This window comes from Lygodium microphyllum, chromosome 12, assembly GCF_053477565.2.
Source record: "Lygodium microphyllum isolate KBCC chromosome 12, Lygodium_microphyllum_v1.1.10, whole genome shotgun sequence".
Taxonomy (NCBI): Eukaryota; Viridiplantae; Streptophyta; class Polypodiopsida; order Schizaeales; family Lygodiaceae; genus Lygodium; species Lygodium microphyllum.
The window spans coordinates 123,209,109-123,234,199 of record NC_141146.1 but is presented as its reverse complement, the minus strand read 5'-3'; positions in this window follow the sequence as shown (position 1 = coordinate 123,234,199).

Here is a 25,091-nt window from a genome sequence, read left to right as displayed (position 1 = left end):
ACAAATGCTCATTTTTTTCATCACCCTGTCTACTAGAAGATGCATAATTCTCTTGTTGTAGTTTTCCATTCATGATGTCATTTTGCTTTTTATAGCAGTCTTTAGCCATATGACCCATTTTACCACAGTAGTAGTATTCAACATTGTTGTTCGCATTTTGGCCTCTTTGCCATCCACCACGACCTCTTTGGCTCCCCTACCTCTAGAGTTACCACGTCCTCCTCCATAGGACTGGTTTTCTTGAGTTTGATGCATATTCTGATTTCTATCACGGCCTCCAGATCGGCCTCCTCTACCTCTGCCTCTACCTCTTCCAGTATTTGAGTAGAATACAGCTTCTTTTGAAGTTCCTCCTGAAGAAGATGCACCACCATTTATCTGCTCCTCAGAAATTAGAAGAGCAATCAACTCCTCAAAACCAGGAAATCTTTCACGGATGGAAATTGATGTTCGGAACTGTGCATACTCCTTTCCTAGACCATTCAAGGTCATAGAAACTAAATCATCATCTTCCACTAGCGACCTAATGGAAGCAAGTGCATTTGCAATCTTCTTCACCTTCATGTGGTAGTCATTGATGCTCATACTTTCTCTTTGCACATTGTGCAACTCTTGCTTGAGTTGCATTTTCGTGGCTTGCGTATTTGTGCTATACATTTTTGACAAAGTATCCCATGCCTCCTTTGGCGTACTTGTATCCTGAATATGCACAATCATAGATTCTGAAATACTGATAGACAGCCAGTACATAACTTTTCTGGCTCTCTCATGCCATCCTTTAAATGCCTGCATTTGTTGTTGATTGGGAACATCAGGAAGAATTGGTTCTTCTTTGTTTCCTGCAACAAATTCTCAATATCATTTTCCCATAAGGAAATTTATCATTCTAAACTTCCATGCTTGGAAGTTGTTCTTGTCAAGCTTTTCAGTGACAATCTGTGAAAAAGAATTAGATGCCATTACAGAACACTGCAAAAAAATTCTGTCACTGCAAAAAACACAGCTTCAGCCTCACAAGGGCAAATCTGCAAAACTGACGAAAGTGGTATTTGACCACATAGTCACTTCCTAGTGATGATTTTGCATCAACAGGCAACAAGGATGATTCTGTAACTCCCAATGTCTCTGCGCACAGGCATACGATGCAATTTCTACGGTAACTTTTCACCAACCTGTAGAACAGTGGTCACACAACAAAAAACAGGGCCTTTTTCTGAGTGTGTACGAAAACTTTCCACCTCCAAAATAGGCCCCGAAATGGCCTCGAATCAAAAAAACAGGGCAATCGAGGGCTGAAGCCTCGTCGCAGCATATACTGCCCTCTTGCTACACTGCGAAAGGCGTCTCAATATGAGACAATGCACTCTTGCACTTTCCGGCTGTGCTACCTACAGAATGCCGTGAACTTGGTTTGCTTTCTTGAGCTCCTTACCATGAACCAGGCTCTGATACCATGTCAAGATTATGGGAGGGAAGGAAGGAGTCTCACTTGTAGCTTTCTCACTTACACAATGGGGGAATACACACAAAGGTGGAGGCTAAAAACAGTTTTTCTCTTCTTAGTTGTGTAAGCCAAAAATAACTCTAGTACAGAGAAATAGAAGAACCCTATATATGGGTCTCAAACCAAACTCAACTAACTAAGGTGGCATACTAATTGAGCCACGAACTAGAGTAGATAAGGATAGCTGTCATCTAGCTATTATTCATGGGCGATGTACCAATCACATCTGCAGTTAACAAGTCGGTGACATAAATGCACAACGGTCACCCTGGCATATCACAAGTGGAGCTCAATATCTCAACATTCCACAGAACACTTACAAAAGATCTACAAAACAGAATAGAATAGAACAAGAATAGAGCAGAGACAGAACAGAGACAGAGGCTCTACAGAAGATTTACAGAGGATTACAAAAGGTCATCAGAGAACAACAAATCCTCATAACTCATACTAAAACCATTCCAAACTATCAAAGACTATTCAATAAGCTTTCAAAATATTTCAACCTTCAACAATCATCAACTCATGCTTCATACAGAAGAAAATCAAAACAAAACAGAAGCTATACAAAATGTATTAGAACCAATCCGAATCTCAATAGAATCTACCAGAGCATCACAGAACTTCATATTTCCACTAATAATCATCATGAACTTCTAAAACATAATCACTTCCGTTAACAACCATACATCACTCTAAATCCATCAAAAATCAACCATTTAGACCTCAAAAACAACAAAAATCAATAAAAAATTCAATCTTTTTCCACTCTCAACAAGCAACTACACTACTTAGTGAGCCTGTGGGCTTTGAAGAAGTCACAGTGGGAATCCATAGACCCACCAGGGGAAAGGTCACTGGAAGAGCATCTCTATGGTTGCCTTTGGATGAATACTAACGATCATCATTAAAGAAGTAGTGAATGATTTCAAAACCCCCAGAGAAGTAGTGATAGGTGCTAGAGAGGATATGGCTACGTCCAAACCACAGGACACCATGAGCAAGATAGGATCTAGTGAGAAGGATGATAGGAGCAGATATACAAGAAGAAGAAGGATCCCAAGCCACTGTTAGCAAGAAAAAACAAATAATATAGACCCAAAGAGAAAGGAAGATAGAGGAAGACAGAAGAAAAAGAGCAGAAGAGGCCTAACAAGCAAAGTTGGAAGCAATTAAAAAGCAGAAAGAAGAGAAATCCAAAACTGAAGAGGAGCCACAAAAGGATGATCAAGAGAAGAGAAAGGAAAAGGGCTCTAGAAAAGGGGGAAGAAGAAGGACATCGATAAGAAAAACACAGTGGACAAGAGAAGACTCCATCAAAAGAACAAGACATGCTAAAGACTACCATGGAGAAGTCTAGAAATGTTGAGGTAGAACAACGAACCAAAGAGAAGAAAGTTGAAGAGGAATATCACTTGGCCATGTGAAACTTAGTAGAAGAGACATGCATAAGAGAAGAGACGCCAAGGGAAGCTCCACCCGAAATCATCCAACAAGGCATTGGTTCAAGTAGGGTTGAAAGTACAACAAGTGGAGAAGGGTATAACTTAGTAGAAGGTAAGGGGAAGACACCTATCCATCCTTTGCCACCACCATTATAGCCTAGTCAAGTAATAGAGAGACCGTACCTACCAATTATGCCATTACCATTGCCACCACTTCCTAGATTAAAGGCAGGCAACTAGATACAAAATGAAGGCGGCAATGGGTGGAAGCACTCTACTCAATCTTATCAGGTAGTCCATAAGTAGGATCTGCCCTCACAAGATCAAAAAGGCTTGCAATAGAAGAAGTAGAATAGGAAAGAAGAACAAAGAAGGTGCAGTGTTTAGAGGAAATCTTGTCCTAGATTCCCCTCATCACTCATGGAATGAGACAAGACTTTGAAAACCTCCTTGAGACATTAGAAGAACAAAGGGACATGAAGGAGGAAGAAAGTAAGAAAGCAGTACTTGCCCTCGAGAACAAAGGGACATGGATGAGAGTCGGCTCACCAGTGCCACCCCTTCTTGCCTTCAACAAGGGTGAATACTTGCTGATATATTAAGGGACACATGATGAGTAAATCATTCCTTGAAAAATCCATGAGACCCCTACTCTCGTTAGTCCAAGATCAAAGGAGGGGCAGGGAATAGTTATGTATTATTACTCGCAAAAAAAAGAGAAAAGAAAAGAAAATAAAAGAGAACCTTCACTTCCCCCAACTTTCTCTCACATTCATTTAGGTGTGGGACAGACCTAGGGAATCTCGATTCTCCTAGCATAGACCCATCTCCCGATCAATATCCACCCACTAACACCCCGCCACCATTGCACAACTTTCCCTGCAGGTATCTTCAAGACCTAGAAGCACAATCAACAACCACCCTTTCCTTCAACAACAAGTAACCTATTACCTCCCCATTGAGATCCCATGCACCTTTAATAGTGCCAAGGGACTAGGACTTGTCCAAAAGGGGTGTAATGTTAACCTTTTTGCAAAGAAGCCACAACAAGTAGGAAACAACAAGCTACTAGAGTACACTGAGGGAAGCCAAAGATTGAAAAATCAAGAGGTGCAAAAGTCGAGAAGCTTTCAAGAGTAAGAAGGGCTGAAGGAATAATGATTGCATCTAGTTTGGCAAAAATTCAAAGCCTAGAAGAAGAGCGCTCATCAAGCTAGAAAAAAAAAGAAAAAAATAACATAAGTGTCACGCCCTTTAGAAAAAATAGGAATTAAAAAAAAGAACCAAACAAATTTTAAGTGTTGGGTGCACTCCCATGCAAATTGTAATTCATGTGCATTTAATAACATGTGAATGAGTGAGCTTGGACAATTAGACATGACATTGGACTCAAAGAGTGGGCATCAAGAGATTATTGGCAATGGATACCTTGAGATCTAGCCCAAGTTTAAACTCAAAGTTACATATATATGGTGGAAAACCTTATTGTAAACCATTCCTATTACTAATGCAAAGCAAGCTTATCTCTTTTGTGGGAGCCTTCACTCAACCGCCAAGACCCATGGATTGCTTATTGTTTCAAGCGTTCCAAGCGAGTTCTAATGGCTATCTCTCACCTAGCCGATGCGCCGTTGATCCTAAGAGTGTAGTGAGCTTACCTTAGTGCCGATATGAGTTGCCTCCTCTCTCACACATGCCAGTAGCTCCACGATCCTAGATGCTAGCTCAAGCATCCTCAAGCCTCCTCCACCTCCAAGCTCCATCCTCCATAGCCGTGCGCGCAAGAAGAGAGAAGAGAAGAGAAGAAGAGAAGAGGAGATGGTGAGTAGCTTCACCCTCTTGATCCCTGACTCTCACACACTCACTCCCTCACACTCTCACACTCCCTCTCTCAAGAGCACACACAAGCAAGAAGATGAGAAGGAGAGAAGAAGAAGAAGACTCTTGTTGCCACACACCAAAGAATGATCTCTTATTCACTTTTTGAACTTTATATATACAAACCCTAAAATCCCATGGGCACCCATCCCTTTTTTACATGACCGGCCATTGTGGCAAGGTCCTTTATCCATTTCCCTCTTCTAGCCTTATGCCTCTAGCTTACACCCATCTAATATTTTACAATTGGCACAGGAGAGAGCCTGGCGCTCTTTTACAAGAGTTTTCTGAGTTTTTTGAGGGGCCTTTTCATTTAAGGTTGTGCATTTTGCCCCGGTTCATATTTAGAGGCCGCTTGCGTGTCCTTTCTCTTTTTCCTTCTTCCTTTTGCTTTTTCCTCCATTTTTTCGCCATCTCGACTTGGGGTTAACATTACCCCCTCCTAGACGGGTGCCAATCCCATGGCACTTTGGCATTGATATAAGGGTGAGAGCCACATGTAAACTCAGGTGCTTGTGGAACCTCAAGAATGATGTTTGTTGGAGTAGCTAACTCGATGTCATGGGTGGACGAGGGCCTCCAAAGTTGGTGATTTGGCACTTTTGGGGTGCCTGAAGAAGAAGGTGTGGTGCTCTACCTAAGGGGAGTGCTTTCCTCAGCGTGTTGGTGCATTGTGCTTGTGCTAGTGGAATGGGGAGGTGGGTCTCTAACCGCAGGCGATCCCAGGTGATGTCCCACACTTGAGGACCCCTTTTGTGCCAAGGGGGTGCGGTGCCAGTGGCTTAGGGTGACAGGTCTAACCATAGGTGAATGTTACCTCCCTAGGTGTGTCATGCCCTTGATGTGCCCTAAGCGTGAAGTGGGGGAGCAAAAAGGGCTAGGGGGTTAGGAGTGGAGCCAGCCGATCGAAGCCACCGGACACGCCTAACTTAAGGACCCCTAGGTGCAATGATTGTGCTTTTGTGGTGCTAAGTGGTTCTGCAAGTGAGTTTTTCCATCCATTCAGTGTGGAATGGCGTTCGTGCTTTTCTTTTCTTCTGTTCTTTTCTTTTCTTCTTCTTTTTTTCTCTTTTTTTTTGGATGCATTTAGGGATAGTATTACATCAGGAGTATGATAGCCAAGTCTAATTCTCATCATCGGAATGAGGGGGGGAAGGAGGGCGAATGGATTTGCGTAAAAATTGGTGGCTTTGCATGTACCCTTTCAGGTTCATGCGGACGTGGAGAGAGGTAGTGGATAGGAAGGGGTGATTACACCTAGTGAATTGGCTGTCACTCATATCCTCTAGGAGAGCTAGGCAAAATGAAGGTAGTAGGCTAGCTCTCATCATTAAGCGGGCCATAGTGCACCTATCAATAGCATTGGGATCAAAAAAGAAGGGAGGCAAGCCATTTTCTTGTGGTGCCAGATATTGCTTGAGTAGGAGCTTAAGGAGCCTAAGGTAATTACATGTAGTTATGAAAGCGGGATCGGGATAGGAGGAGAAATCCGCAAGGAAGCGCGTCATGGAGTCGGTTAGGCTTCTCAAATCAAAAAGTAGAGCATCCTCGAAGGAGGTTGCATTGGAATTGTAGATGACGGGGAAGTCATGCCTCCCATGGAGGGTGGCAACAAAATCCATGCCTACCCTACGAGGATACGCCATGAATGTGGGGTCGTTCCTCTCGTAGGGTAGGGTGTTGCAAAATGCCATCCAGGCGAGCATGTTGGTATTGCATATTCGCCTTCTCCGAAGGGGTTGGCAGTCGTAGCCCCTTACGGTGTGTGGCACTTCGTACACTTTGTCTTGCCAAAATTCTACTTCCTCCGTACCCCACAGAGTTAGGGTCTTTGCCCTGTCATCTAGCCATTTTTGGCCTAATCAGCTGCCAGCCGCGATCACCTCCTCCATTACATTGATCGGCAGGACCCTTCTTAGGCTGTTAGGCATAAGGAAGCTGAAAGAGAAAGGGTCCTTTTCGATTTCCTACCATTCCCAGACCACCATCTCCACGTGGAATTGCGTTGGGAGGTCATCGGGGCATGGTGGGAGGGATACAGAGGGCCACACGACTGGCTTAGCCTGCAGCCTTTTCCTGGCTTCTTCCACCATTTTTTTCCCTCGCTCCTTGAGCGTGGCTTGTCTGTCCAAGGGCGGGTCAAGTGGTCACTATTCTTGATTGTGCGGCGAGGGGGGTTGTGGGATCACATCTTCCACAAATCTATTCATGTCGACTTCGAATTCGGCTTCCTCCCCCTGCCGATTTTCTTGTGGTGCTCTCTCTTCAAATCCTAGGGCATCCGCTTCTTGGGGGGTTAGGTCGGCCAGCAATAGGTATTTCCGTTGCTCGTCCAGGCTCAGCCTCTAACCTCTGCAGGTTGGGGTGGCAATTGTAGTCCTGCGTGTAGGGCTCTTCGTGCAATGTTAAGCTTTCTTTGTGCCACCTCCAACAGCTCTCCCTCCTCTGAGCGGGTAGTGTCCCTGATGGTGTCGAGGAAGGATTTTTGTTGGGTATTGAAGGTCACTTGGGCGGCTTTTACCTTGCTCTCTGTAATGATCTTTTCCTTTTCTACCAGAGCGAGGCACCATGCTAGTGTCTTCACCCTCTTTTCATTATGTATTGCCCACTCCTCTGCCTTCTTGTTCATGTCCTCCATGCTCTCCCCTTGCTTTAGGGTCAGTATCATGAGCCTTTGCTCTTGGTCCTCCAATTCCCTAATCAGCCTCTCCTGTTCTTCTCTTTCTGCGTTCAATTGACAGGTTAGGTTCTCAATCTTTTCTTGCTGCTCTTCCATGTCCTGCTTTCTTTTCTCATCCCTAGCGTGGAGCTCAGCCATGAGCTCTTCAACTTTAGCAGTTTTTGTAATGAGCTCCTGGTATTGCATTATCAAGAGCTTATGTTCTCTTTGTATCTTCACCAGATCCTGTGTTTCATTCTCAAGCTGCTGCCTCCAGTGCTCCTCTCTGTCATCCTTAGCCTTTATTTCCTGTTTGAGATCTGCGATCTCCCTTTGTTGCATGGCTATCACCCTTGTTTTGTCAAGCTGGAAGGTGGCTATTGATTCTTTCTCAGCTGTCAACTCAGCCACCGATACCTTTCGCTCCTCCTTAGCTCTCTCCAACTGTGAGAGTAGCTTGGCGACATATTCGTTGTAATTAGATGGTGGCATCATCGTTGTTTGGATGGGTGTTGTTGAGGCCTCCACCTTTTGTCGATTGGGATCTTGCCTAGACTTTGTGTCTGTGTGGCCGGCCGCTTTTGTCCTATAGCCGTAGTTTCAGTGCTTGTCCCCTGGGCTATCTCCTTGTTAATGAAATACTGCATCCAAGCCACAAGATTTGATATGTCTGTACTGGTGGGGATGCTGGGAGTGATAGTGGTTGGCTCGGTGGGAGACACCAATAGAGTAGGAATTGGGTGGATCGGGGCCTTGCCCTTGCTCTCAGTGACTACTGGCGGCACAATCTCCGGCACCTGTGTGCTTGACCCAGGCCTTTCTTCTCTATGTGGGCTCAAACTCCCAAGTTCATCAGCTCTGCATTGTTGTTATATGGATCGGCGTGTAGCTTCTGCCAGGTCCTCTTCCTCCTTCCTTCTTAGTTCTTCCTCTTCTTCATCAGCCTTTCTCCGCCTTTCCTCTTCTACTTTTCTCTGCTCTTCGTTCTTCTTCTCTTTTTCTTCCTTTTCCTTTCTTTTTCTCTCATCTGCCTCTTGCTTCGATGCCTTCTCAGCCTTTAATTGCTCCCTCTCCTTTTCTTCTTCGTGTTTTTTCTTCTTATCTCTCTCTTTGGCCTCCCTAAGGGACTCTCTCTTGGCCTTCTCTAAGTCTTGTTTCTCGTTCCTGTGGCCCTCGTCATCCTTTTTCTTTTTCTTTTGTGTTGCCCTCTTCTCGGTCTCCTTGACCTGCTTTTTGCTTTTCTGTTCCTCCCCTTCTTCCTCGATCTCAGTCCTATCACTGGACCTCTCGTGGTGTTGATGAGGAGGTGATCCGTCGGGTGTTTCCCCCTCTCCCTCTTCTACCTCCTCCTGTGCCTCCTTCATGGCCTCCTGGATAAGCGCCATTAAGACACCTCCATACCCAATGTAAGAGGCCTTGGATGAAGCTTTTTTCCTCTCTGTAGCCTTGGAGGCTGGAGACCCTCCACTTGCTGGCACACTTCCTAGAGCCAATGCCTTAGTTGCCTGGTCGATAGTTTTTCGTACATATCTGTTCCAGTCAACTTCATCTAGAGTGTGGGCCGCTATGTTCTCTAGCACATGCACGCTGATTCGATACATCAGGGAGTTGTAGTGCTGGCTGGAGAAGAGGACATGTACTAGCTTTGCTTGCAACCTAGCTTCTGCGTCAGGGATGTCTAGGATGCTGATGCCATCATTGGTGAGTACCTCCTCCTTTTTCATATTCAGCATCACATAGACATCCCTCTTTTGTTTTCTCTCCGTCTTTGGGTCCAACCCCAACGCCTTCTCTACCAAGGCTAGGTCTAGAAGGACCTCCACCTGCTTGGCACTTCCTACTCTACCCACCGTCACTGTGCCGCATTCTTGGTCTGGGTCATACGATTTGAGGAACTCTACACACTTCAGGTGGTCTGGCTCCTGTGAGAATTTTTCAAGGTACTTGCCGAGGTTACATTGCTCGACCACCCTCTTAGTTGCTTCCTCCCTAGCCACCACAACTTCTATGTTGTAGACGGTTCGAAACTTAAGCTGGCCGAAGGCGCGGTTTTCTAGATGGATGCGATATTGCTCTCTTTTCTTGTATGTGAACGGAAGTCGATGGGTGTGGTCTTGCTGCGACATCTTTTGTTCCTGTCATAAATCGTAATTTTCATTAGTGCTTGCAACATAATAATTTGTTGAAAAAGAAAAACTCTATGCTTTTGAATGACTTCATTAAGATCCAATGTATATTCTCATTTTCAGACTTTGACTTTTTGGCCTTTACTGCAAAATTTCCATGCCCTTTTCCTACCCCATCTGTTTTTTATAATATATGGCTATGTGTTTCACTGACTTTGATTTGATTTACTAATTCTGATTTGATTCACCTTACCCCCTCCCCTTCTAACTTGAGAAGAATCCTTCCTAGGATTTAGGGTCAGAAGGTTAAGGGCTTTCGGTATGGAAATGTAGGGGTTACTTGTGAAGGAGCCAAGTATAGAAATTGGGATTGTATTCCAAATGGGCTTCACGGTCTAGGTCAGAGGGTTTAATCCCCACTTGGGTGATGTATGTGAGAACATTGGTTAGGAAGTCACCCGAGTTGACTTGGCTAGCAATGTGTAACTCCTCCTCGGTCAACAAGCGATCGAGGTAGGGGTGTCCTTTGATCTGTTCTTCTATAGGACGGCCCCGTAGAGTGGTTAACACTCGATATGAGGTTGGCACGACATATGTGGGGTCGTACTTTGCGGTTTTGATAGCGCGGCACTGCTCAGCATTGGTCATTATTTGGCATCCTTCAACTTCCCATTACAACCTAAGAGTGTACCAATGCCTTAAGAAATGGGATTCTGTCTCAGCAAGTCTTGACAGTGCTGTGACTTCTTGGTCAGTGATGGCCGAAGTGGTTCATTGATCATACGACATGATGAGGCATTGTTTGATTGCTTGCTCTTTGGAGATCTCACTGCTGAGCAATTCAGCAGTAGAGGTAGCGGCTTTTGCAAATGCGAATTCAAACTTTTCCCAAGAACAAGGCATCGTTTGAACTTCAGTTGTAAAGGATTTGTCCAATAGGCCTAAGTCCAGGTGATCGTAGCTCAGAGCTAGCGACACAGAAGTGGCATCTAGTCGCTTAATGAAATCCATCACGTCATCCCCTGTTTCTTTAGCTAAATCAACTGCTAGTGAAGCTCTGCGGCTTGTGGTTTTGAGGTTCTACTGTTTTTGGGATGATCAAGCTTGAGGCTGGCGTACGAGTGGTGCCTTTGGCCGTGTGAGCCTTAGGTATCCATAGCCAAGCATTGCCCTCATAGTAGCCGTGTGCGTGCAAGAGGGCTTTGGGGACCCATCTTTGACTAATTACACGTCTATTCCTGTAACTACATTTGGGCCTCCTAGGTTTAGAGTTTCTGGTCTTATGAGGGTAGGAACCTCGCCTCCTAGGCGGCTGTTGTTTAGGTATCCATTGAAGGCGAGGCTGTGGGGCCTTAGCTTTGGCTGCTATGGGTTGTGGTCTATGAGACTCGGAGAGTGGCGACTGCGCACTACCCCCTCCTTAGACTTGACTACATATGTTTCTATCGGTGGCTTTGTGGCTCGGGATGAGGTTGCGTAGCCCTTGTTGAAAGCTGTAACAATGCGAACGTTGCCTATTGCGAGGTGGATGCGCTGTGACGCATAGTCAACATGGCAGTGGGTCTGCTTTTTGAAGGTTTGCCCTAGCAGTGACTCTGTGCCTGCATTTTTAGCATTTGGAAACACATAAAAAATCATTGGAACAGTCTCAGACTCGATAGAAATGGTTGCTTTGCACTTGCCGAGTAGTGCGTAGGAATGGGCCACATATGGGCTTACTTTGGCAGTGGTGGGTTGAAGTTGTGGTTTGCCAAGTTGAGTCCAATGATCATGGGTTAAGACATTGAAGTCTGCTCCCTCGTCGATCAAGGCGTTGAAAGCACATGTTTGTTTTGTCGTGACCATGATACGGAGGTATGCGGGTTCCACGGCTTCCTCATCCTCGTCATCGATTTCAGTGATTGTGGCCACTTGTACATTGATAGGTGGTTCTAACATCGGTGGCTCATGCAAAGGGTGCATAGGAGGGTAGTACTTCTTGGCACGACTGCCATTGAAGAAGCCTATCCCTTCACCATCTAGGGTCTCAAGTTCAACATTGCCTGTTCGGCTGATTGCATGAACTTTGAAGGGTCCAAGACCTCTAAATTTCATTTTTTGCTTATGCCCCTTAATTGAGTTGAGGAGCACTAAGTCACCCTGTTTGAACTCGCATTGCTTGATGTGCTGGTGAAACCAGCTCTTGCGTCGGGCTTTCTCACAGATCAGTGCATGGGTGGCTAGAAGACGAGTCTCCGAGAGGCGTTTGAGCTCAACTAGGCATTGTGTTCATGCCTCCTTCCCTTCCCATCGTTATGAAGTGCTATTCTCAGGCTAGGAACCAAGAATTCTAATGGTAGAATTGCTTCTATTCCATATGTCAGCCTAAAGGGGGTTTGACCGATAGCCGTTTTATAAGTTGTGCGGTATGCCCACAAAGCTGCCATTAGCTTGTTGTCCCAGTCGCTGTGTGAAGTAGAGACAACCTTGGTTAGGACATTGACAAGAGTCTTATTCGTTGTACTGGCCATTTTCTTGAGGGTAGTAGGGCGAGGATTTGCGATGGATGATGAGGAAGGTGGACAGAAGATGCATGATCACTTCATTAATGAAGTGCGTACCTTGGTCATTGACCAGTTCAATGGGGCAGACGAATCGTGAAATCACTTGCTCCTATAAGAACTTAGCAGTCGTTCTAGTGTCATTTTTTCGTGTTGCTCTCGCTTCTACCCATTTTGTGAGGTAATCCGTGGCCACAATGATGTATTTGGCCTGCGAATACTATGCCGCAGGACCGATGGGTCCAATGAAATCAATTCCCCATTTTTCGAAGGGTTGTCGAGCAATAACTGGGGTTAATTCCATTTTATCCTTGCGAATTGGAGCCTTCGTTCGCTGGCACTCGTCACAGTGCTTTACAAATCGTGCTGCGTCGTGGAAAAGCATGGGCCACCAAAGTTGAGACTGCAACACTTTTCGTGCTGTCGTGTCTCCGCTAAAGTGCCCTCCGACAATGCCGTTGTGTGCTTCTGAGAGCACATCATGCATCACATATTTCCATACGCATCTGCGCAACAATCTGTCTTGCCACAGCCTATAGAGTTGGCCTGCAATTAGCTAATAGGGTTGGATCTTAAGGATTAATCACCTAATTTGGGCTTTTTGTATTAGTTAGTTAGGCAGTCCGTGCTCAAGCACTTGGACTATGTCATCTGCCCAATATGGCGTTAGGTCAGCCTTAAATAGATCTCTCTCGCTGGACATGTTAAACAGATGGGCGTCGAGTAATTCATCAACAACACCTTGTCCAACGACTTCTCCAGTGGGAATGCGCGACATGTGATCAGCCATGTAATGCTATTTTCCCTTCCGTACCACCACGGAGAAGTCAAACTCTAATAGGAGAAGGAGCCATCGAGCTATGCGTCCTGTAGCGCAAGGTTTGTTTACTAGATAGAGCAAGGCTTGATGGTCCACGAAGAAGGTGAAGGGCGTGGCCAAAAGATAATGCCGGAATTTCTTCACAGTGAATACCATGGCTAATCCCTCTCTTTCCGTCGTCAAGTAGTTCATTTCCATCTCAGTGAGTTGTCTGCTAGCAAAGCTCACTGGATAGTCTAAATTGTGCTCGCCAGGTTGGCACAACACTACCCTCACGGCAAACTTAGAAGCATCGTTATGCACGTGGAAGGTAATGGTCCAATCTGGGGCTCATAGGATTGGTGCTGTGGTTAGAGCCTTCTTCAACTCTTCGTATGCCCGTTGGCATGCTTCGGACCATTCGAATCCTCTGCCACGCTGGCTAGATTATAACACAGTGTCTCTATTTTGAGATGCACTTGAACCTGTATTCAAACCAAGTTTGACCTCCTCATGCAGCAACAAAGCAACTAGCTCTTCCCAAGTAGGGGGCTCTTCTCTAACAGAAATGGATGTGTCAAAAGATTTGTACTCTTTCCCTAATCCATTCAAGGTAACAGCAATCATATCATCTTCTGATACACTTGAGCCAATGGTAGCAAGTTGATCAGCTATGGTCTTAATCTCTGTGGTATACACCTGGATGCTCCTGCCATTCCTAAACATGTTGTTGAACTGCTGTTTCAACTGGATCTTTCATGCATGTGTCATGGTTCCATAATTTTTCATCAGTATGTCCCAAGCATCCTTTAGAGTCTCACATCCAGTGATTTGAATTACCATAGCATCAAATATACATAGAGAAAACCAATGCAGCACCTTGCATGCTCTCTCATTCCATAGCCTATGAGCTCTTTTCTGTTCATTAGTTGGATTCGTTGCAGGCAACTCGGGAGTAGCCTCATCTCTTGTACATAGATCCCAATAACCCCTGCCAACTAGAAAGTTCTTCATTCTAAATTTCCATAATGCAAAGTTCTTGTTGTCTAACTTCTCTCCAACTATTTGAGTGATATTATCAGTCCCATGTGGATTAGCCATGATGCAATAGACTATGTCTGCCAGATGCTTGACTACCTGCAAGCCAATAAGTATGACTGACCAAGTTCAGTCCTTAACTATTTATGATAGTTTTTTGCAATTAATTGCAGTAAAAAACTAGGGTATTTCAGCCCAATGACATCCCAAAACATTCCACGAACAAGTGGTCTAACCCGTAGGTATAGCAGTCAATACATATACTTTGTAGTTGCTTCAACTTAAACTCCTGCAACCTCACTGCCAGGGTAATTACATGCAATCTGAAAACTGTAAACTATGAGTAACCAGCAGCAATTTCAAGGCCAAAATCAATGTGTATACATGTCATACATGTCCCAAAAACTCCAGAGTATTGGCTAGTACATGTGGCAGTCCAAACATAACCATTCGAGCACAAAGTAGTGCATATCCAGCAAGTATAAGTGACATGAATCTACTCACAGATTACAAACAACCAATACTCTGGTAACCAAGATGTATTTCAGCTCCAAAAATCTTCAAGACATGTCATACATTCAGTTTGGAGTGATAGGTTCAATACATGAGCATTTGGGTAGGCATATACAACCTGTCTTCATTAATCACTGTCAAGGAATACATGATTGTTCATAACCAGTCCAAGCACTGTCAAGGCAATTATTTTAGGTCCAGATTAGTTCCTTACCACGAACTAGGCTCTGATACCATGTCAAGATTGTGGGAGAGAAAGAAGGAGTCTCACTTGTAGCTTTCTCACTTACACAATGGGGGAATACACACAAAGGTGGAGGCTGAAAACATTTTTCCTCTTCTTAGTTGTGTAAGCCGAAAAGAACTCTTGTACAGATAAATAGAAGAACCCTATATATGGGTCTCAAACCAAACTCAACTAACTAAGGTGGCATACTAACTGAGCCATGAACTAGAGTAGATAAGGATAGCTGTCATCTAGCTATTATTCATGGGCGGTGTACCAACCGCATCTGTAGCTAGGAAGTCGGTGACATAAATGCACAACGGTCACCCTGGCATATCACGAGTGGAGCTCGATATCTCAACAGGCAGCACACACAATTTTGTGAATAAGTCCATTGTGGATAAATTAAATTGTCTTCCCATTGATTTACAGTAGCCCATAAGAGTTCAAATAGCCAATGGTGAAGAAGAAATGAGAACTGAAATATGCCCATAGGTTTCTTTACAGTGTTGGCTGGAAATTATGAAGTAAAAGTAAACCTAATAACTTTGGAAATGGGGCCCATAGGTATTGTACTCATTTGTGATTGGATGATGAAATTGGGTAAAGTTACTATGGATTTATCACAACTATATATGGAGTTTATCTTTGGTGGACAGCTTGTCCATTTATAGGAAATCTCTAATAAATTATATTTTTAGCTTATCATCATTCAATAACTCAAGAAAGAGTACAATAGGGACTCACAGATTTTTGTTTTGCACCTGAATAAAGAGGTTGAAGATAAGTCCAAATTTTAAGCAAATCATCTAGCTTTGAAATCTCTTCTTGAAGAGTATATGGATTTATTTGAAGTACCTACTTCATTACCTCCTAAGAGGCTAGGCAGAGGCGCCCATGTATTACTACACTGACGGTACCCGCCACTACACACTGTAGGTGGCTGTAGGTGGTGGGCGCCCTTCATAGTCACTTATTTGTTATTCTTTTAGTGACAATTTGAACAAAGGAAGGTCCAGCCACACATTGTGGTCATTGGAGTTCCCACTTTGGAGTCTCTCTCTCTCTCTCGGCTCTTGCTCTCCATCCGACATAGCTCTCACTGCAAAGCTTCTTTCTCCTGGGTTCTACTTCCCTTTCAATTGGTGTCAGAGCAAAGGCATTGGAGCTTTCCCAGCATTCTCTTCAGCCCAGGTTTGAAGATCTTCAGCCTGAGCTTCAATGGCAGCCATGGCATCTTCATTTGCAAGTATTTTTTGATCTCCCGCCTCCTCCCCGAGCTTCCAGACCTTCAACGACTTCTTCCCGGGCTGCATCGGAGCCCCTCATCATTGCCAAGTGCCCCTGAGGGCTGTAGGAGATCCCCCAACCCCTAGGAGTAGCCAGTGCAAAATGCAGCGCATTTTTAGGGGGCTAGGTTGATCCCGTCCTAGCATTTCTAGCTCCTCCCCCGGCTTCCTGACATTGTTTGCAACCTTCCTGCGAACTCCCTGGGATTGGATCTTGGCTCCCGTGATCAATTCTAGTGCTTCCCCCTTCAGCCCTTTGCTATATACATAGTCCCAGGACTGTCAAAACAGGGTAGCACTTGACATTTACTGTTTAATGCCTCTTGACATTGCTCGTTTGATGCCTATTGATGCCCGTTGATGCCCGGATGTTATGGGATGCTATGTCTATGCTTTGGGAATGATTTGGAGCATATTTGAGCACTGTTTGAGCTTCATATAATAGTAAATTGCTTGTTGTAATACAGTGGGCTGAAGCTCATTTACTTGGTGTATGCATTGGTTCATGGATACGAGGTGCTTCCTGGAGGTTTGAATGATCATATCGATGTATTTCAAGGTTGTCAAATGATTTTTCTTGGTTCTGGAATGCTTTTGAGCTTGTATTAATCTCCGACTTGGTTGTTCTTCACTGTCATTTGGCTTCAGTTGGCATGCTTTGGACCGGTCTATGCCTATTGTCACTACTTGATATTTAGGCCTCTTGCATTTATGCTTTGGTCAGATATGGATGTCATATGGTTTGCCCATGCTTGACAGTTACTTGGAGCTTCATCTTTAGATGTATTTGAGCATTTTGGATCTATTGGGCATTACATTTGGTTGATAGTTACATGCTCTTTTAATGCTTTCAAGCTTATGCTTTATGGGTTTGAGATAGCTTGGGATTTATGCTCTGGATGTACCCTACTAGGATTTGGCATGTCTGATGCTATGTATTTGATGTATTAGAGTGTTGCTTGCTCTCTTTGCATCTGACTTCACTTCTAGTGGGAGCCTCTTGGTATATTCGGATGTACACAGAGTTTTTTTTACCGATGAGCTTGAGCTTGTGGGACAATTACATGCATTTGCTCTCTTGAGAGCTTTATGTCTACAGTTTGTCTATAGTGGGCTGATTTGATACGACTATTGGGGCAGGCACCTATCTCTGTCATAGGTTTGTCAGTTTTGTATACATCTTGGATGGTTATGTAATGAGCTTCTTGCTCTATTAGTTGTGCTTGTGCTCAGTCTCTTCTCTTACCACGAGACCCATTACATGCATAACTTCTGGACCTATGAGATGTCTCTTACCTGATAGGTTATTGGTTTGACAGTTCTTGGTACCTTCTTGCCCTTGGAAACTCACTGTTGGATGTATCTTGTTACCTAGCAGTTGCAGTGATATATGTACCAGTGATTGCTTCATTTTGGGACAATTTTACATACTGCTGTCATTTATTACAACAAGCTGCAATCTGCAGATTTTGAGCACTTCTATGAGGGTAATGCTTTCTATTTGATGTTATCTTGGTCATATTTGGTGGACAAGTGCTTCTCTTGGTGAAATCCACTCGTTTAGCTAGTTTTAGCAATGGTTTTAATGCATTTTCTGCCAATTACAACAACCTGCAATTTTACTATTTTGCATTGATTTGGGACAGTATGGCTAGTCATTTGAAAGATACAACTCTTTTTAACATTGCCAAGTTGGATGGTACCAACTATGGGTATTGGAAGTCCCAAATATGGCAATTTTTGGTGCAAAAATTGCAAATTAAACCCTTGCATTCCAAGGGTGTCAAACCTGAGGATATAGATGATGATGTTTGGATGGAAATTCATGAGCTATGCAAGTCTACCATTATTTTGTCACTCTCACAAGAGGTCCATCATAATGTTGTTGAAGATGAGAGTCAGAGTGCATGGGACTTATGGGAGAAAATTCAGGAGCTTTATGCGCAGCAGAGTCCTGCATCACAGATGTATTGACTGAAGCAGTTAATGGACCTTCGCATGAAGGAAGGGTCATCCCTCTCATCTCATTTCAGTCAGTTTCATGTTATCATGAAGAATCTATTGTCACAGGGTATTGAGTTCAATGATAACTTGCATCCGCTATTTCTGCTTGGCACCCTTCCTGAATCATGGGATGTATTCCGTACTGCCATATGCACAAACAAGCTTGATGGGCTAAAAATCAAAGATGTTGAGAGTGCTTTATTGACTGAGGAAATCAACAGGAGAAACAATGATGCTTCTCGCTCTTCACATGCATTGACTATTAGAGGTGGCAGAAATGGTAGGCATGATAATGATCATAAGGGCAGGGACTCTCAGAAGTCCAGGTCCAAGTCACATGGTCACAGTAAGTCACGTGGACGGAAGTCTGATCTTACTTGTCATTATTGTGGGAAAGCAAGACATATTAGGCCGCAATGCCATAAAATGCATGATGATAAGCGCAAGGAAAAAGGAAAAGATAAAGTGCAAGAAAAGTCTTCTGAGCACAGCATAGTACATGCAAAGTCTAGTGAACACCATATTAGAGATTTTGGGAATTTCCCAAGTCCCACTTTGAATGAATGTCTTACTTTTGTGAATGAAAGAGAGCACTATGTTTATGTTTATCTTTAAAGGGCACTTTGTATGTTACAAATATGAGATCACACATCTTGAGAGCTTAAATGATGAATGTAAGCTATGTGGCTATTACGAGATTTGGATTTCACCTCTATCTTTTCTAGCATACTAAGAAAATATGATGTTGTATGGTGGTGGAAACATCAAGGAGGCTTAACTAGTATATACCTAGGAAATTTCCAAGTTAGAATACAAAGGTTTGATGGAGTGGAGAGAGAACTTAGAATACAAGAGCCTTAAACATTGTATGAAAATATATTATCATGGCCAAAATTTATAATGTTATGGATTTGAAGATATTATAATACCAGTTTTTTCTTTTAGATATAGCATCATTTAAAGTCACATGTATAAGTTTCATGAACTAGGACCTTAAAAGAGTCACCACTAACTAGGTGTGGTTTAATAACTTGATCTAATACCATATGGTAATAAGTTTGGATAACCTATGATGTGATGGTTCTTTTTTGTGTAAACCAATAGACACAAGTATGTCAAATAATTGCTCACTCCATTTACATTTTTTGTATGTATATGCATGATATATAAATATATTTTATTCAAAATTTCTATCTATCTTGACAATATATGGACAAGATGGATATTTACTTTGGCCAAAATTAACGAGTTTCACACTTTGTCTAGCTAAATGAATTTTCATATCATAAAATAAAGATTTATATACCAAGCTAGAAGTTTATGATTTTTCTAAGACTAAAGATTTAACCTTTGACCAATGGTTTTTGTTTCCAAAGAAATAGACATAAATTTTATAATCAATCAAGACTTATTTGTTAGCTAAGACATAAAGTACAAAATTAGACTTAAACCACTTTATAAGAAATTTCAACACAATTAACTAATGTTATTGAAAGAATAAAAAACATTAAGTAGATTCTCTCATTGATAGTGGTGGCGTTTAAAAACACCAAGGTAGCTACACAAAACACTTTAAATTTTTAACAAGCATATATATTATAGCCGTGCAAAAGCCCTTAATGTAAGGGATATATTTACTATGGAAGTCAAAATTAGTACATATAGAGTCACTGTCTTGTTGCATCATGTATATTGGAAAAATACAACTTTTGTAGATAGCTACACTACCATTTATGAAATGTTTGTGATATCCTAACTCATAAGCAAGTTGCATTGCTTCCATATCTTTCAAAGTAGAGACTAAAGGAGTCTGCTTCAACATGGATAATTGTTAGTTGTTCAATGTAAGTGACAGACGATGTGAGGCATTTGTTGAGTATGCTTGTATAGTAGATGGTTATAAAGTACAAAATAGGATTTAAACCACTTTATAAAAAATTTCAACACAATTAACTAATGTTATTGAAAGAATAAAAAACATCAACTAGATTCTCTCATTGATATTGGTGGTATTTAGAAACACAAAGGTAAGTACATAAAACACTTTAAATTTCTAACAAGCATATATTTCATAGCCATACAAAATACTTTAATGTAAGGGATATATTTATTATGAAAGTCAAAATTAGTCCATATAGAGTCAGCGCCTTCTTGTTAATCATGTATATTGGAAAAATAAAAATTTTGTAGATTTTGTATAAAACATTTAGCTACACTACCATTTATGAAATGTTTGCAATATCCTAACTCATGAGCAAGTTGCATTGCTTCCATATCTTTCAAAGTAGAGACTAAAGAAGTTTACTTCAACAATATGGATAATTGTGAGTTGTTCAATGTAAGTGATAGACGATGCGAGGCATTTGTTGAGTATGTTTGTATAGTAGACTATCATAAAGTACAAAATAGGATTTAAACCACTTTATAAGAAATTTCAATACAATTAACTAATGTTATTGAAACAATAAAAAACATCAAGTAGATTCTCTCATTGATATTGGTGGTGTTTAGAAACACCAAGGTAATTACATAAAACACTTTAAATTTCTAACAAGCATATATTTCATAGCCATGCAAAAGCCTTTAATGTAAGGGATATATCTATTATGAAAGTCAAAATTAATCCATATAGAGTCAGCGCCTTCTTGTTATATCATGTATATTGGAAAAATACAAATTTTGTAGATTTTGTATAAAACGTTTAGTTGCACTACCATTTATGAAATGTTTGTGATATCCTAAAATGAGCAAGTTGCATTGCTTCCATATCTTTCAAAGTAGAGACTAAAGGAGTTTGCTTCAACATGGATAATTGTGAGCTGTTCAATGTAAGAGACGGATGACGTGAAGCATTTGTTGAGGATGTTTGTATAATAGATGGTCTCTTGAAGCAAGAAGTAATTGAAGATTGAACATATATACCATCTTTATCAATCATGGTCTCGTGCGGTGCTGATGATGAAGATGAAATACCATCATTCTCTGGTCTAGTCCATTCATCAATGACAACCTTGAATTGAGCATACAATTCATGTCCATATTGAACTGGATCCTGTCCATATCGATCAAACTTGATGACTTCACGTGCATCATGGTATTTGCTTAAGCGAGTCAAGTATGGTAGAAGTTCGTTGATCAAGATAGAATCTTCACGATCAATATCAAATGTTTTTGGATAAATGTAATTCTCAACAGGATTTGGACATCCTTTGTAAGGACTATCATCTATGAGAATAGTCTTGGTATGCTGACAAACATCTCCATATTGATCCCATACATACTTCAGAGGCTTGAACATTGCTTCTACTCCCATCTTATTTGGCCTATATATGATTTTGAGTCGATGTCTATGACATTGTTCTTGGCCCCAAATCATGAAGAAAGGATACTTCCTTTTTGCATGGATCTCCAAGCACTTAATAACTGCCATGACATTCTTATGTAAAGCTGTTGACCAAACTCCCACTTGGAATCTTGCAAATAAGGCTTCAAGAAACTCCATATATCCTGGTCGAAGAACAAGCCATTGCTTTCCCATTTGAAAGCTTTGAAACCTTTTAGACTTAGCAAAGCATCATTGTAAAAGAAGACCATTGAGATCAAGTATTACACATAATTGTGTTGCATTTCTTATCAAGGAAACATCAATCACATCATCGTGCTCTATTGTTGTTGAATCTGCTAGATATCCAACCATAGATGTCTTAGTTGAAATTACAAAGAAGAAAAAGAAGCACATTAGATTCATTTACTTCCTCATCATTCTACCTAATTTTTGAGCTATAAACTGGCATAGAACACTAAAGCAATTTAACTTCACATTGATAAATACATAAATAGGTACTACTTAAAAAATGATGTCTTAAGAAAAGAGACAGTTGACCATGTGGTCAAATCTAATCAAAAGTAATATCATGAGGTGAAAAAAATATATATGACAAATTTTTTGAAGTAAAATCTATTCTAATAAAGTCATTTTTCCATATCTACTTTTTATCACTAGTTATAAGTATACTTGAGATACTAACAATAGATTCTTGTAATTAGTTGCAGAAATTATATTATCATTATAATATTTAACATACTCAATTTTTAAAAAGGCCTTCAAAATGGCATGTACAAAGAAGATGTTTATTAGTCCTAATTATTAAAAGAAAATTTAAACATGATACTTTTGACCATGTGACCAAAACTATGTCACATATAAGTGACACATGACAATTTAATTGAGATAAGTTATACTCTATTTGAATAAGTTTTCATAGTTTCTTCTTAAGGACTAACCATTCTATTTTTGAACTAGTTATATCCCATAGATATTTAAACTCACGAATTGTAACAAGGATTTTACCTTAATATTCCATATACACATCTCAAAAGATACATTGGAGAGAAATCTTTGTTGCAATATTTATAACTAAGTTAAAACTCATTTGGGAGGTGCAATGAATCTTTTTTGGGGTGTGCAATATATTGTTGGCTTTCTTATCCTAAGGTACATGCATAGACATACACTAGTGATGTAGTAAAAGAGGCTATAAGAGATAAGAGATTTGACCATGTGGACAAATCTAACCAAAACTAACATGACAAGATCATAACACAACACATATAAGAGTTTAATTGAAATAAGATCTAAAATAGACTTAAGTAAATTTTGCATAGCTAGCTCAAACTTTTCATTATGATAAGTATTCTTACACACTAGATTACAATTAAATAGTTATCCTTACAAAGGTTGATAAATTTTAATGAGCTCTTTAATACCGATTTGGTAAAATATTTACTTAAATAAAATTTTTAAACCAAACATGCTTGGTACCTTTTATAAAAAATTAAAAAACCAAAGACATAGTTTCTTTAATTAATATCATCAAAGAAAGAAAATATTGCAAATGTTAATGGAATTAACTTCTCAAGAAAAAAAATCAAAATTATATCAATGTGTCTTCCTTGATGAAAGGAGAAGGAACATAGTTTAAACACCTGAAGTAGCCCTTAATTTCTCTTTCATAATTAGACTTGCTATATCTTGGCTTGATTCTTCTATGCCCTCGGGTGGTACTTCAAGAACTTGAACTTCAGTAGGAGGAACCTCTTGGGAGTTTGAATTTTGTTTGGCACTCTCATGGACCCTCCACAATTGTGCTTCAACCTCTCTTTGCTCTTGAGTGTTGCAAACCACTGCAATAGTCTTCATATGATTTATCAATGCCACCTTAGATGCAAGTCCACTTGCATATACATCAAATACAACCTCATGAGCATCATTGAATGCTTTTATTGTAGTTTCCATAACTTTCATTTTCTTTCTCAAAACGGTATTTGCAATCCTTTGTTCTTCTTCAAGATCTTTATCATTGCACTCCTTGTCCAAGCCTTCAAAGTCCAAAAATGGAAGGCTTGTTGACATTGTTTATATATCGCTCAAATTTGATGAAGCTTTTCTCCATGGTCACTAATGTCAAAACCATAAAAGAATCTATAGATCCAAAAGCAAATGTTCTATCCATTGGTAGGAAGTCAACACTACCAACTAGCATGAGATACTTGCAAGAAATGCTTTCAAGAGCATTTTCCAAAGCTGCCATTTGCTTTCGATCAAGAAATGATAACAACATGAATTGATTAGGTTCACATGTCATTTGTAGTAGAGTGGATACAATCTTTCCAAACTTTATAGAGTCCCATTTCATTCCCTCAACCCCATGTGATGCATCTAGAACAACAACCCCAATGGTAATTGGATCTCTATAAACATTATGTATAAGATCAAAGGTTTCTAGATTGCATCCGACAACATATACACGCCAAGGGGAAGTAGTGGAGGATTGAAGAGGATTTTTCTTTTTTCCAATTAGGAAGTTCACAATATCTTTTGCTCCATTTGGTAGGGACCCTGCATGAGCTCCATGTGTGAGCTTCTTTGATACCCAATCATTGAAAATGCCTAAAATCTTTGTGTAGACTTCATCATTGATATCATAATCATCAACAAGCTCTTCTCAAGTCTTCATCACAGTGCTACTTTCTGGAACTGAAGCATTGAAAAGAGTGACTAATTCCTCCTTTAGGACCCTATCTTGCTTGATTTGCTTAGCCCTTGTTTCCATGTCAATCATATCTTCCTTATCCCATTTGTTTCTAAGAAAAAGGATATGACATTCATTGATCTCCTCTTGTAGTGTAAGGATGTCTCCATCCTTTAAACCCATAAGGCAACAAAATGCAGCAGGAGAAGATTGCCTTCCCTTTTTTCTTGAACTCTCCTCTTGGTATATAAGTTCACCTCTAGAGTATCTCTTCATGATTTTGATCCAACTATCAAATATTTCTTGGGAGCTAACAATCATATGGCAATCTCTAGATCCACAATTTTCTCCAATGTATGCCACAAATCTTTGCAAAAAAAAGATCAAAATAGTGAGCATAGAACAAAAGAAAGAGCATCACACTAGTCTTCACAAAAAAAGAAGGTAAGCTTATATATGATTACCTGCCATGGTACTCTTTGAGAGCTTGTTTTAGAAAGCCCTTGTTGGGGTTTTGGTGGACAACCAAATGCTAGCCCCCACTGATCTCTTAATTGTTGAAGTTGCTCAACATAAGGTGCATTCTTCATAACATTATGTGATTCCATATTTGTCATTCGTGAAGGCTCAATGCACATTTCCGCAGGATAATCAACTAATATTCTAGCATTTCTTGTGGTGTATAAATGCTTGGTTGCTAGACAACGTGTAGTATTATTCTGAATATATATCTTTGCTGCATGAATTGAGTGAAGCCCTAATATAATCCAATAACTATAAGTGTCCAACTTATTAGCATCCACCTCATCACAATGCATGGGTCTCTTCTCATTGTTGTCTTGTACAAAAGGCATAAGATATGCTGCTGTTGCTGGGTTCATGGGAGTCTTTATGAAAGACGTGGTTAGCTTCTCTACATAATCCCAACATAGTGACCTATAAGCATACAAAGGAGGTGCCTCATAACACCTATCAACGAGAATAGGAAATTGTGTTGTTGGACCAAATGGAAAGAATTTTTCAAACATGTGAAATCTT